Source organism: Sapajus apella, unplaced genomic scaffold, assembly GCF_009761245.1.
Source record: "Sapajus apella isolate SASKATOON/1434 unplaced genomic scaffold, GSC_monkey_1.0 scaffold1, whole genome shotgun sequence".
Taxonomy (NCBI): Eukaryota; Metazoa; Chordata; class Mammalia; order Primates; family Cebidae; genus Sapajus; species Sapajus apella.
This window is the reverse complement of record NW_022436941.1, coordinates 10,667,809-10,682,844: the sequence shown is the minus strand read 5'-3', so window position 1 is coordinate 10,682,844 and position 15,036 is coordinate 10,667,809. Positions and strand designations below refer to the sequence as shown.

Sequence of the window (15,036 nt, the reverse complement as noted above, 5' to 3'; positions counted from 1 at the left end):
CTGGGTCAGATAGAATTTCTATTTCTAGGTCCTTGAGGAATCGTCACACTGTCTTCCACAATGGTTGAACTAATCTCCCACCAACAGTGTAAAAGTGTTCCTATTTCTCCACATCCTCTCCAGCATCTGTTGTCTCCAGATTTTTTAATGATCGCCATTCTAACTGGCCTGAGATGGTATCTCAATGTGGTTTTGATTTGCATTTCTCTAATGACCAGTAATGATGAGCATTTTTTCATATGTTTGTTGGCCTCATATATGTCTTCTTTAGAAATGTGTCTGTTCATATTCTTCATTCACTTTTGAATGGGCTTGTTTGTTTTTTTCTTGTAAATCGGTTTTAGTTCTTTGTAGATTCTGGATATAAGCCCTTTGTCAGATAAGTAGATTGCAAAATTTTTTTTCCCATTCTGTTGGTTGCCTGCTAACTCTAATGATTGTTTCTTTTGCTGTACAGAAGCTCTGGAGTTTAATTAGATCCCATTTGTGGATTTTGACTTTTGTTGCCAATTCTTTTAGTGTTTTAGTCATGAAGTCCTTGCCTACGCCTATGTCCTGAATGGTTTTGCCTAGGTTTTCTTCTAGGGTTTTTATGGTGTTAGGTCTTATGTTTAAGTCTTTAATCCATCTGGAATTAATTTTAGTGTAAGGTGTCAGGAGGGGGTCCAGTTCTGCTCTCTGCACATGGCTAGCAAGTTTTACCAACACCATTTATTAAACAGAGAATCTCTTCCCCATTGCTTGTTTTTGTCAGGTTTGTTCAAAGATCAGATGGTTGTAGATGTGTGGTGTTGCCTCCAAGGCCTATGTTATGTTCCATTGGTCTATATCTCTGTTTTGGTATTAGTACCATGCTGTTTTGATTACTGCAGGCTTGTAGTATAGTTTGAAGTCAGGTAGTGTGATGCCTCCAGTTTTGTTATTTTTGCTTAGGATTGTCTTGGCTATGTGAGCTCTTTTTTGGTTCCATATGAAGTTTAAGGTGTTTTTTTCCAGTTCTGTAAAGATGGTCTTGGTAGCTTGATGGAGATAGCATTAAATATCTAAATTACTTTGGGCAATATGGCCATTTTCACGACATTGATTCTTCCTAACCATGAGTATGGAATGTTTCTCCATCTGTTTGTGTCCTCTCATTTCATTGAGCAGTAGTTTGTAGTCTTCCTTGAAGAGGTCCTTTACATCCTTTGTTAGTTGTATTCCTAGGTATTTTACTCTCTTTGTAGCAATTGTGAATAGGAGTTCACTCATGATTTGGCTCTCTGTTAGTCTGTTATTGGTGTTTAGGAATTCTTGGGATTTCTGCACATTGATTTTGTATCCTGAGACTTTGCTGAAGTTGCTTATCAGTTTCAGGAGCTTTTGGGCTGAGACAATGGGGTTTTCTAAATATACAATCATGTCATCTGCAAATGGAGACAATTTGACTTCCTTCTTTCCTAATTGAATACCCTTTATTTCTTTTTCTTGCCTGATTGCTCTGGCTAGAATTTCCAATACTATATTGAATAGGAGTGGTGAAAGAGGGCATCCTTGTCTAGTGCCAGATTTCAAAAGGAATGCTTCTAGTTTTTGCCCATTCAGTATGATATTGGCTGTGGGTTTGTCGTAAATAGCTTTTGTTATTTTGAGATATGTTTTGTCAATACCTAGTTTATTGAGAGTTTTTAGCATAAAGGGCTGTTGGATTTTTGTCAAAGGCATTTTCTGCATCTATTGAGATAATCGTGTGGTTTTTGTCTTTGGTTCTGTTTATGTGGTGGATTACATTTATAGACTTGTACATGTGGAAACAGTCTTGCATCCCTGCTCTGAAGCCTTCCTGATGGTGATGGATAAGCTTTTTGATGTGCTGTTGACATCAGTTTGCCAGTATTTTATTAAAGATTTTTGCATCTATGTTCATCATGGATATTGGCCTGAAGTTTTCTTTTTTTCTTGAGTCTCTGCAGGTTTCGGTATCAGGATCATGTTGGTCTCATTAAATGATTTGGGAAGGATTCCCTCTTTTTGTATTGATTGGAATAGTTTCAAAAGGAGTGGTACCAGCACCTCTTCTACACCTGGTAGAATTCGGCTGTGAACCCATCTGAACCTGGACTTTTATTTGGTTGGTAGGCTATTAATTGCTGCCTCAACTTCAGCACTTGTTATTGGTCTATTCAAGGTTTCAACTTCTTCCTGGTTTAGGCTTGGGAGGGTGCGAGTTTCTAGGAATTTATCCATTTCTTCCAGGTTTACTGGTTTATGGGCATACAGTTTTTTGTAGTAATCCCTGATGATAGTTTGTATTTCTGTGGAATCAGTGGTGATGTCCCCTTTATCATTTTGTATTGAATCTATTTGATTCTTCTCTCTTTTCTTTTTTATTAATCTGGCACGTGGTCTATGTTGTTGATCTTTTCAAAAAAAACCAGCTCCTGGATTTATTGATTTTTTTTAGAGTTTTTTTGTGTCTCTATCTCCTTCAGTTCTGTTCTGATCTTAGTTATGGCTTTTCTTCTGCTAGCTTTTGAGTTTTTTGATCTTGCTCCTCTAGCTCTTTCAATTTTGATGATAGGGTGTTGATTTTAGATCTTTCCTCGCTTCTCATGTGGGCAATTATTGCTATAAATTTTCCTCTAGACACTGCTTTAAATGTGTCCCAGAGATTCTGGTACATTGTGTCTTCATTCTCATTGGTTTCAAAGAACATCTTCATTTCTGCCTTCATTTCATTGTTTATCCAGTTGATGTTCAGGATCCAGTTGTTCAATCTCCATGAAGTTGTGCAGTTCTGAGTTAGTTTCTTAATCCTGAATTCTAATTTGATTTCCCTGTGGTCTGAAAGACTGTTTGTTATGATTTCTGTCCTTTTACATTTGCTGAGGAGTGATTTACTTACAATTATGTGGTCAGTTTTGGAGTAGGTACAATTTGGTGCTGAGAAGAATGTATATTCTATGGATTTGGGGTGGAGATTTCTGAAGATGTCTATTTGGTCTGCTTGGTCCAGATCTGAGTTCAAGTCCTGGATATCCTTGTTAATTTTCTGTCTCGTTGATCTTTCTAATCTTGACAGTGGAGTGTTAAAGTCTCCCACTAGTATTGTGTGGGAATCTAAGTCTCTTTGTAGGTCATTAAGAACTTGCTTTATGTAGTTGGGTGCTCCTGTATTGGGTGTGTATATATTTAGGATCGTTAGCTCTTCTTGTTGCATTGATCCTTTTACCATTATGTAATGCCCTTCTTTGTCTCTTTCGATCTTTGTTGGTTTAAAGTCCATTTTTTCAGAGTCTAGGATTGCAACTCCTGCTTTTTTTTGCTTAATAAATCTTTCTCCATCCCTTTATTTTTAGCCTCTGTGTGTCCTCACAGGTGAGATGGGTTTCCTGAATACAGAACACCAATGGGTTTTGACTTTTTACCCAATTTGCCAGTCTGTGTCTTTTGATGGGGCATTTAGCCAATTTACATTTAGGGTTAATATTATTATGTGTGAATTTGATCCTGCCATTTTGATGCTAGCTGGATGTTTTGCCCGTTAGTTGACACATTTTCTTCATTGTGTCAATAGTCTCTACCATTTGGTACATTTTCGGAGTGGCTGGTACATGTTGTTCCTTTCTAAGTTTAATGCTTCTTTCATGAGCTTTCGTAAGTCAGGCCTCGTGGTGATGACATCTCTCAGCAATTGCTTGTCCATAAAGGATTTTATTTCTCCTTCACTTATTAAGTTTAATTTGGCTGGATATGAAATTCTAGGTTGAAAGTTCTTTTGTTTAAGGACGTTGAATATTGGCCCCTGCTCTCTTCTGGCTTGTAGGGTTTCTGCCAAGAGATCCGCTATAAGTCTGATGGGTTTCACTTTGTGGGTAACCTGACCTTTCTCTCTGGCTGCACTTAACATTTTTTCCTTCATTTCAACCCTGGTGGATCTGATGATTATGTGCCTTGGGGTTGCTCTTCTTGAGGAATATGTTTGTGGTGTTCTCTGTATTTCCTGTACTTGAATGGTGGCCAGATTTGCTAGGTTGGGGAAGTTCTTCAGGATAATATCCTGAAGAGTATTTTCCGGCTTGGATTCATTCTCTCTGTCACGATCAGGTACACCTATCAAACATAGATTAGGTGTTTTCACATAATCCCATATTTCTTGGAGGCTTTTTTCATTTATTTTCACTCTTTTTTCTCTAATCTTGCCATCTCCTTTTATTTCATTGAGTTGATCTTCAATCTCTGATATCCTTTCTTTTGTGAAAGCTTTGTGACGTTCTTGTGCTGTGTTTTTCAGCTCCATCAAGTCATTTATATTCTTCTCTTAGCTCTTTATTCTAATTAGCATTTCATCTAAACTTTTTTCAAAGTTCTTCCTTTTTTTTTTTTGCATTGGATTAACATGTGTTCTTTTAGCTCTGAGAAGTTTGTTAGTACCCACCTTCTGAAGCCTGTTTCTGTCAATTCATCAGATTCATTCTTCATCCAGCTTTGTTCCCTAACTGGTGAGGAGTTGTGATCCCTTGGAGGAGGAGCGCCATTGTGGTTTTAGTGTTTTCATCTTTTTTGCACTGTTTTTTTTCCCATCTTCATGGCTTTATCTACCTGTGGTATTTGAGTTGGTGACTTTCAGATGGGGTCTCTGAGTGGAAGTCCTTTTTGTTGATGTTGAAGCTATTTCTTTCTATTTCTTAGTTTTCCTTCTAACATTCAAGCCCCTCTGCTGCAGGACTGCTGGAGGTCCACTCCAGACCCCACTTTCCTGGGGTTCACCTGCGGGGGCTGCAGAACAGTAAGGGTTGCTGCTAGTTTCTTCTTCTGTTATCTTCATTCCAGAAGGGTACCCACCAGATGTTGCCCTGAGCTCTCCTTTATGAGGTGTCTATTTGGGTATATGGGTTCCGGGAGCTGCTTGAGGAGACAGCCTATCTCTCACTGGAGGTCATGTGCTGTCCTGGGAGCGCTGTTGTTCCATGTAGAGCTGCTGGGCAGGTACGTTTAAGTCTGCTCCAGTGGAAATCATAACCGCCTCTTTTCCCAGGTGCTCAGTCCTAGGAAGGTCAGGCTTTGTTTATAAGTTCCTGACGTGCTGCTGCCTTTTTTCATAGATGTCCTGCCTCTCATGGAGATAGTCTTGTCACATTCTGCCAGCAGAGGTGTTGCTGAGCTTCCGGGGGCTATGCCCAGCTGCTTTGTGAACTTCCTTGAGGCAGCTAGAACTGCCTCAATATTGGCAGACTGCCTGAGTAGTGGCAGACCTCCTTTTCCCCACCGAGCTGAACAGTCCTGGTTCCAGCTGCACTTTCTGCAAAACTCTCAATCCAGAGTCTTTCAGATTGCTTGTTTTGTTGGGGTGGTACCCTCCAATCCAGATCACCTGTCTCCCTCTCTCAGCCCCCTTCCTTTCAGTTGAATGGGCAGCTGTGTCTCTGAGGCATTCCAGGCCCCAGTTGAAACAGCAACCCAGATTTATGTGAGTTTCTATGTGCCAACCTGTGGCACTGGCTGAAGCAGCTGTGCTGAAAACTTGTGGTGCTTTTCGACCCGAGAATCTCCTGGTCTGTAGGCAGTGAAAACTCATTTGGAAATGTGGTGATCACTCACCCTCTGCATTGTTCTTTCTGCAAACTGCACTCCAGAGCTGTTCCTATTTGGCCATCTTGGATCCTCCACAAAAAAAAACCTCTTACACATTTTTTATGTTGTTTTAATTGTCTCTGCCACGAATGATCAAAAGTTTTAAAAGATATTTTTACTGCTGTCAAGAAATTTCTATTTAACTCCCTTCACAATGGCTGACTAGACAGAGCCAGGAAGTTTCTCCCACGGCAAAGCCAGAGCACCAAAAAGATACACAATCCAAGCATATCATCAAAAGGAAGTCATTGAGAATGGAAGGAGGAAGGATTCAGAACCTGGGTTGAAGTGGGAGGAAGCAAGGAACCCTGCATAAGGTTGCTGAGCAGCAACACTCATTCTTGGCCCTATGTGCTTCCCAGAGAAAGGGTGAGTTAAATAGGCATGGAGTGGCCCATATTTGCCACAGACCTCCAGAATCATAACAGCAGGAGACCCCATGACCCCTGTGACATTTAAGCTAGGAGTGAGAGCTGCCTAGAGAGTTTGCAGGGTCACAACTACAGTATGCCTGGATCCCAGAGGGTTTGGTGTGGGAACTGCTACAGTGGAGTATAGCCAGGTACACTCATGCCTCAAGATTTGTCACAGTCCTCTGGGTGGCTTTGGTCTTTGTTGACTGTTGGATCTGTACAGAACAGGGCTATCTTGCCCATGGGATGGAGCCAATCTGATCTGAACTCCCCCTTGTCTGCCAGCCTCTCCCAGGGCCCCTGACTGGCCACATCCTCTTGCAGCGCAGTCTCAGATGTTCATATGAGGCCCATCTCAGAGGCCACCACCATAACTTTTTTACTGGCAAACCTTGCCTAACCATCAGAGAGCTTTTGCAGATGGGCCCCTGCCAGTGTGTAACCACATGCGGTCTCTTCCCTACCACTTTGCCAGCATGCATTAATCTGCAGCATTCTGCACCAGTTTGCCAGCATGTGCAGACCCACTGCTGCACCCCCACTGGAGCACAAGTATGTGTGGACCCTGGTGCTGTTCCAATGCCAGTGCACACACACGTGCATGGACTCAATTGCCACCACTCTGACAAAGCACTGTTGCTGCCCCCGCCACCACCCACTGGAGTGCTGTTGCCAGCAGACCGGGGACACATTGGCCCCTCCAGTGATAGCAGTTCAGAGAGCAAAGCCATGGGCCTGGTCTCAGCCACCTAGGATTAGAGCATGCAGCCCAAGAGTGCTCAACTGAGCCTTGGTCTACTGAAATTATCCAGAAAAGAAACCAGTGATGGGACCCAACTCATACCACAGTCAAAGCCTCAAAATAAAGAATATGAAAGCAAAAAGCTTCATCCAAAGGGTAGCAACATCAAAGATTAAAGGAACATCAGCCTACACAGATGGGAAAGAACCAGCACAACAATGCTACCAACTCTAAAATCCAGAGTGTCTTCTTCCTCCAAACAATCCCAGTAGCTCCCCAGCAATGGTTCTTTATCATACTGATATGGCAGAAATAACAGACATAGAATTCAGAATCTGGATGGCAGTGAAGATCCTTGAAATTTAGGATAAAGTTGAAACCCAATCCAAGGAATCTAGTGAAATGATTTAAGAACTAAGAGATGAAATAGCCATTTTAAGAAAGAACCAAACTGATCTGATAGAGCAGAAAACTTCACTATAAGAAATTCATGCTACATTCAGAAGTATTCATAGCAGAATAGAGGTGGTGAGGTAAGAATCTCAGAGCTCAAAGATCAGTTCTGTGAATCAACTCAGAAAAAAAATAAGAAAAAAGAATTTTAAAAAAGGAAGAAAATGTCCGAAAAATATGGGATTATGTAAGGAGACAAAACATATGACTCATTGGCATCCCTAAAGGACAGGGAGAGAGAGCAAGCAATGTGAAAAACATATTTGAGGATATCCACAAAATTTTTACAACTTCATTAGAGAGATCAACATTCACATTCAGTAAATTCAGAGAACCTTTGCAAAATCCTATACAAGATGACCATCCCCAAGACATATCATCACCATATTCTTCAAGGACAATACAAAAAAAAAATAAATAAATAAAACATATTAAAGGCAGCTAGAAAGAAGGGGCAAATCACCTGCAAAGTGAACCCAATCAGGCTAAGAGAGGACCGTTCAGCAGAAACTCTATAAGCCAGAGGAGATTGGGAGCCTATATTCAGCATCTTTGAAGAAAAGAAATTCCAACCAATAATTTCATATCCAGCCAAACTAAGCTTCTTAAACTAAGGAGAAATATAATCCTTTTCAGACAGCCAAATGCTAAGGTAATTCATTACCACCAGATCTGCCTTTCAAGAGGCCCTTAAAGGATTGCTAAACATGAAAACAAAAGACATTACTGGCCACTAAAAAGAAAAAAGGAAAAGAAAAAAAGAAAGAAAGAAGAAATAAAACCACACAATTATATGGGTTATTGATACTATAAAGCAACTGACTATACAGTCAAGTATACTCAACAACCAGCTAAAATGACGACAGGATCAAATACACACATATCAACATTAACCTTGAATGTATGTGGGCTGAACACCCTACTTAAAAGGCACAGAGTGGCAAGTTGGATAATGAAGTAAGACCCAACTGTATGCTGTCCTCACATGCAGTGATACCCACTGCCTCAAAGTAAAGGGACAGAGAAAAATCCATCAAGAAAACAGAAAACATGAGTAAAAGTAGCTGTTCTAATTTCAGACAAAACAGATTTCAAGCCAACAACCGTCAAGCAGCACAAAGAGGGGTGTTACATAATGATAAAGGGTTCGATTCAAAAAGAAAACATACCTATCCTAAATATAAGTACATCCAACACTGGAGCACCCAGATCATAAAACAAGTAATTGGAGACCAATTAAGAGACTTCTATAACCACACAATAATAGTATGAAACTGCAGTACCCCACTGATAGTATTAGACAGAATATCAACACAGAAAACCACCAAGATATTTTACACCTAAATTTGGCATGACCAAATGTGCCTAACAGGCATCCATAGAACATTTCATCCAACAAAAAGAGAATATACATTCTTCTCATCTGCACATGGCACATACACACTAAGATCAACCACACTCTCAACCATAAAGCAATTCTCAACAAATTATAAAAACCAAAATCATACCAACCACACTCTTGGACCATAATGCAACAAAATTAGAAATCAATAACAAGAATATCTCTTAAAAAACATACAATTACATGGAAATTAAACAACCTGTTCCTGAAGGACTTTTGGGCAAACATGACATTAAGGTGTAAATCAAGAAATTCTTTGAAATTAATGCAAACAAGAATACAAGACACCAGAATCTCTGTGACACAGCTAACACAGTGTTAAGAGGAAAGATAATAGCACTAAATGCATGTTAAAAACTTAGAAATATCTTAAATTAACAACCTAACATCACACCTAAAGGAATTGGAGAAATAAGAGCAAACAAAGCCTAAAGATGGCAGAAGAAAATAAATAACCAAATTCAGAGCTGAACTGGGTGAAATGGAGTAATGAAAAACCATATAAAAGATCAACAAAACCAAAAGTGGTGATTTCAATAATATACAAGATTCACAGAAGACTAGGTAGACTAATAAAATGTGATGGTTCAAATAAACACAATCAGAAATGACAAGAAACATTACCACCAACTCACAGAAACACATACAAAAAATCCCCAGAGAGTATTATCAACACCGCTAAGTACACAAAGTAGAAAATCTAGGAAAAATGGATAAATTCCTGGAAACATGAAACGTTCCAAGATTGAACTAGAAAGAAATTGAAACCCTGAAAAGACCAATAATGAGTACTGAAATTGAATCAGTAAAAAAAAACCTACCAACAAAAAAAAGCCCTGGTTCACACAAATTCACAACCAAATTCTACTAGATGTATAAAGAAGAACTAATGCCAATCCTTCTGAAACTATTCCATTAAATTGAGAAAGCAGGATCCTTCCTAACCCATTTTATGATGCCAGTATCACTGTGACAGCAAAACCTTGCAGAAACAAAAGAAAAAAAAATTTCAGGCCAATATCTCTGATGGGCCTAGATACAGAAATACTTAACAAATACAAGCAAACCAAATTCAGCAGCATACCAAAAAGCTAAAACACCATGATCAAGTAGGCTTTATTTGTGAGATGCAAGGTTAGTTGAACATATGCAAATCATGGGATTGGATTTCACCCTTGCTTTTCTCATGAGAGTGAGTGAGTTCTCATGAGATCTGATGGTTTAAAAGTATGTGGCACCTCCGCCTTCACTCTCTCTCCTGCTTTGATATGAAGATGTGCTGGCCTCCCCTTCTACCATGATTAAAGTTTCCTGAGGTCTCTCCAGCCATGCATTCAGTATAACCTGTGGAACTGTGACTGAATTAAACTTATTTTCTTTATGAATTGCCCAGTATAAGGTATGTCATTTCAGCAGTGTGAGAATGGACTAATATAGGAACTTAAACAAATTAACAAGCTAAAAAAAACTTCATTAAAAAATGGGCAAAGGACATGAACAGACACTTCACAAAAGAAGACATGTACAGGGTCAACAAGCATATGATAAAGTGTTCAACATCACCAGTCATTAGGGAAATGCAAATCAAAACCACATTGAGTTTCAATCTGACATGAGTCAAAATGCCTATTATTAAAAAGCCAAAAATTAAAGGATGCTGGTAAGGTTGTGGAGAAAAAGGAACACTTACACAGTGCTGGTGGGAATGTAAATTAGTTCAGTCACTGTGGAAAGAATGTTAAAGATTTCTCAAAGAACTTAGAACTACAATTCAACCCATCAATCCCATTACTGGGTATATACCTAAAGGAATATAAATCATTCTACTGTAAAAATATATGCAACTATATGTTCACCTCTGCACTAGTCACCAGAGCAAAGACATGGAGTCAACCTAGGTGCCCATTAATGGTGGATTGGATAAAAAAAAAAGATGGTATATATACACCGTGGAATACTACACAGCCATAAAAATGAATGAAATTATGTCCTTGACCGCAGCATGGATGCAACTAGAGGCCTAGTGATTAATCTAACAATTAACCTAAGTGGATTAATGCAAGAACAGAAAATCAAATATCACATATTCTCACTTAAAAGTAGAAGCTAAACACTGAGAACACATTGATGCAAAGAAGGGAACAATCAACACCCCAGCCTACTTGAAGGTGGAAGGGAGGATGGTAAGGATCGAAATACTACCAATTGGGTACTATGGTCTCTACCTGGGTGATGAAGTAATTTTATACCAAACCCCAATGTCACACAGCTTACCCAGGTTACAAATAAATCTGCACATGTATAAAATTTGGAAGAAACCAAAGAAAAAAGAATTTTCCACTTAAAAGGTGAGAGAAGACACACAATTAGGGGTATAAGGCTACCCATATTGTATGTAGACAGTGCCTGGAGTGAACAGATAAAGTAATATAACACAGCTGATGATTTTGTCTACCATTTTAGAATATCATTATTATTAGTGGTAGTATTAATTAAGGAAAGGACAGTCCTGTCCCTAAAATGTCTGAAGCTTAGAGATCATATTACATATTAATTAGGCATGTGACTATACTAGTCATGTTATATTAGATTTAGAATTTCAGCTTGGATTTTGTTTAGTGGCAATGGACACCATCACTTCAAAGGCTTTTGAGATGGCAGAGGAGATTGGGAAGGTACTTCTAGAGAGAAGATGATCAACTGACACATTAGGAAAATGGATCTTGATGGGGATATAGTATAGGTAATACTGATGAGAGTCTAAAGATAGTTGGGTTTTTGAGGAGACTGCTGTAAACATCCAGCCATGAGATAAAGATCAGATGAAGGCAGTAGCCATGGGAATTGAAAGACACTGATAAAAGCCTGATTTATGAAGGTTCTACTTTTTAAAATTAGTTTATTTGTAGTGGTTTGAAGTGCTTGGAAGAAAAGGATACTGCTAGCAGTCTTTTTTCATTTGTTTGCATATTTTATATTCATGCTATGCAGGTGTGGAAGTTCAAGTGTATGGTCAGTGTTCAGGTTGCTGCCCTTCTCAGATATTCTAGAGTTTGGCAGCTGCATGGTGATTAGAATCCTGCTGCTTTTTCCTCACTCCAAACTTGAGATGCCCTAACAAGCTAGTTTCTCCATTGCCCCAGGCTTTCTCAGATCATTAGACTTCCCATTGCCTCTCCAGTAGGTTTTTTAACAGTTTGCAGGCACTGGTGTGGTGGTCGCATGGGGTGGCGAGGAAGGCAGATAGGGTGGGAAAGGCTGGGGTAGTATATTTTCTAATCCTGATGGTAGTAAAAGGTAATGAAAGGGAAAAAGCTACTTGATCTCCTGAGAAGTTCTTATTTTCCTATTTCCTTCAATATGAAAATGTGACAGCCTTTAAAAAAAAATCTCTTTTTGAGGTAATCTCACTCCATATTCTCTCCTAAGTGATGTTTACATTTACTTATTTTATTACTTTCTTTAGATCAGTTGAATGTTAATACACTGAAGTAAATTTTTTAAATGTCCTACTAACAATCTTGTGTTGCAATATATAAAGTTACTAAAACATAGCTTTTAAACACATTTAACTAAAACACTGTGGAGATATTAAGCAGTTATAGTAAGTGAATTTAACATAAGAACTCCAGAAAGCAAGAAAAATAGCTTGTTTCCATTTTCTTTTATGATATCTTGAGATGAGAAAAACAACCATAATCCTCTAGAAACCTCTTTGAACAAGGACACTACCTTTGAGAGAATGAGGAGAAAGGATAGATAATTCCTTTGTGGTAACTGCTGTGTTTCCTGCTGGGTAGCTGGGGGGTCACAGATGGGTGCCCACTATCTGGTAATCTTTTGTGGGACTTGCCACTGAAAAGAATCAAAGTAGACTGCAGAGGTACACCTTGAGGCTCTTTTGTTTTTTTTTTTAATAAAAGACACTCAACTATTTTGTTTTTTTCGTTAAAAGGAGGATGCAGTTTCAAATTCTTATTTCTAAGAAATAAATCTTATTTACAAATAAGATTTTAAATTGTATTACTTAAATCTTCTTTCACCATCTTAGTGAAATATAGTGTCTTTATTTGCCAAATAAATCGCAGTGCCTTTTGCCCAGCTACACATATCCTGATGTCTTAACAAGTATCCAGAAATGTAATTGTTTAAATTGCAATCACCTGTACATCTACAACTATTTAACACGCTTTATGAATAACTTTGAAATGGTGCTAATAACTGGGACAATAAATACTTTGTTAGTACTCTGCTTCTGGCTCTACCTATGCTTTGCCAATACTCCTGTGGCTTTTGGTTTCTAAATGCTTTCTCATTACAAAGAATTTTGTCATGGTTATATTAGGTCAAACACATTGCTAGGACTTCTGCTGTTTATCAAATGGTTTTATATCTTAATCATCGGTCAGCCTTGTTGATCTACTGTGGCTCTCTCCTAATACGTCATTGCTATGGTTTGGATATAGTTTGTTTGTCCCCACCAAATCTTACATTGAAATTTGATCCCTAGTGTGGTGATGTTTGGAGTTGTGGCCTGGTGGGAGGTTGTCTGGGTCATGGGGCAGATCTTTCATGAATGGCTCAGTGCCCTTCTAGGTTAGTGAGTTCTTACTCTTGTAACTGGCTCAGTTCTCAGGTGCATGGATTCATTTCCTTGAGAGTGGGTTGCTACACAGCCAGCAAGCCCTCAGGCTTGATCCCTCTGTGCGTGTGTGCCTGCTTTCCCTTGGACCATCTCTGCCATGTTTGGATGCAGCCCAAAGACCCTCACCAGAAGCCAAGCAGATGCCGACGCCGTGTTTCTTGTATAGCCTGCAGAACGATGAGCTAAATGAAACCCTTTATTAACTATCCAGTCTCAGGTATTCCTTTGTAGTAACACGAAACAGACTAAAACAATTGTGTAGAAAAAAAAATTCTAAAATGTGTTGTATTCTCACTTAAATAACAAATTTTACACATTTGAAGAATAATTGCTTGCATAATTACCATCATAATGGCAAAGACCTTAATATAAATTTTAAAACAAATAATTTTTCCATTTTCTTTCTTTTCTCTACTGTTCGCCTGTATTCTTTATCACTGTAAATGGCAACGTCAAGTATCCCATCACCCAGCCCAGAAACCTGAGCAATCATCCTTTTCTTCCTGATCCTCATATATTTCCCACAATGCCTCCCACTCCACCACAAATTATTCATGTGTTTGATCTCATATCCTTAATATCACTTGGTCCCATCACTAACTTCCTTTGTCACCACTTGGCTCCCCTCTTTCTTAGTTCAAGTCTGTATCCCTTCTCACTTAGGTCACTGCATTTCTCACCTAATTAGTCTGCTATTTCCAGTCTATTTGGCTTTTAAGCAGGCTTATCTCCCAAAGTAACAACCTGGTTTATCTTTCCCTGGTAGAATGTCTTTTAGTTTTTACAACTACAGTTCCATAGGTGCTTCACTTGATGTTTGAATCAGAAAATTTTATAAACTTGTTATTCAGAATAGCTGTATCAGTTTGAGCATTGACTAAAGGTTTTTGCATTTCTCATGTCACTAGCACTATGAGAGGTCCTTTTACTTTTGACATATCTATGAGGTTTAGCAATCATGTTGTTTGACCTGTAAATGAGAGCTTGTAGATACTTTAGATATGCTTTAGGAAAATGTTAGGGATTTGCATTGACTTATTATACACTATAATTATAATTTTCACTTAAAATAATGGGAGATAAGCCCCAATAAGCATTGTGCTGAGGAATATTAGAACATCTTATTCTCATGAGTTATTGACATTTAAAGTGAAATGCATATACTTTCTCTACAATGTTGCCTGCAAGATCTTGCTAAAATACAAATTCAACCCTCCTATTTCTCAGATTAAATTTTTTTCTCTGGGCTAGGTGCCATGGTTTACACCAGTTATCCCAGCACTTTGGAAGAACAAAGTGGGTGGATCACTTGAGGACAGGAGTTAAGAGAACAGCCTGGCCAACATGGTGAAACACCATCTCTACTAAAAATACAAAAAAAAACTTTAGCAGGGTGTGATGAGTTGTGCCTGTAGTCCCAGCTACTCGGGAGGCTGAGGCAGGAGAATCACTGGAACCTGGGAGGCAGAGGTTGCAGTGAGCTGAAATGGTGCCACTGCATTCCAGCCTAGGCAACAGAGAGAGACTTCATTTCAAAAAAATTAATTTTTTTTCTCTGGCTCCACCATATCCTTTTGATTAAAATTTAACCTCTCTGTTGCTTGGAGAAAGCTTTCTATACCTCTCCATGACTTTTCACACTGCCCTTTCAAAGCAGTCTTTCTCCGTTCAGGACCACGTGTATCTGAATCACCTGAGATGCATATTAAAAATGTGAGTTCCCAGACAGTTGTGCAGACATACAGAATCAGAGGTTCTGGGAGTCTAG

General features: G+C 38.9%; 1 protein-coding gene across 1 annotated transcript in view; it reads left to right on the top strand.

The window, feature by feature from the left end:
- Positions 1 to 15,036, top strand: part of CHSY3 (chondroitin sulfate synthase 3) — a 277,797-nt gene that overhangs the window by 98,906 nt on the left and 163,855 nt on the right. The window lies entirely within an intron of this gene.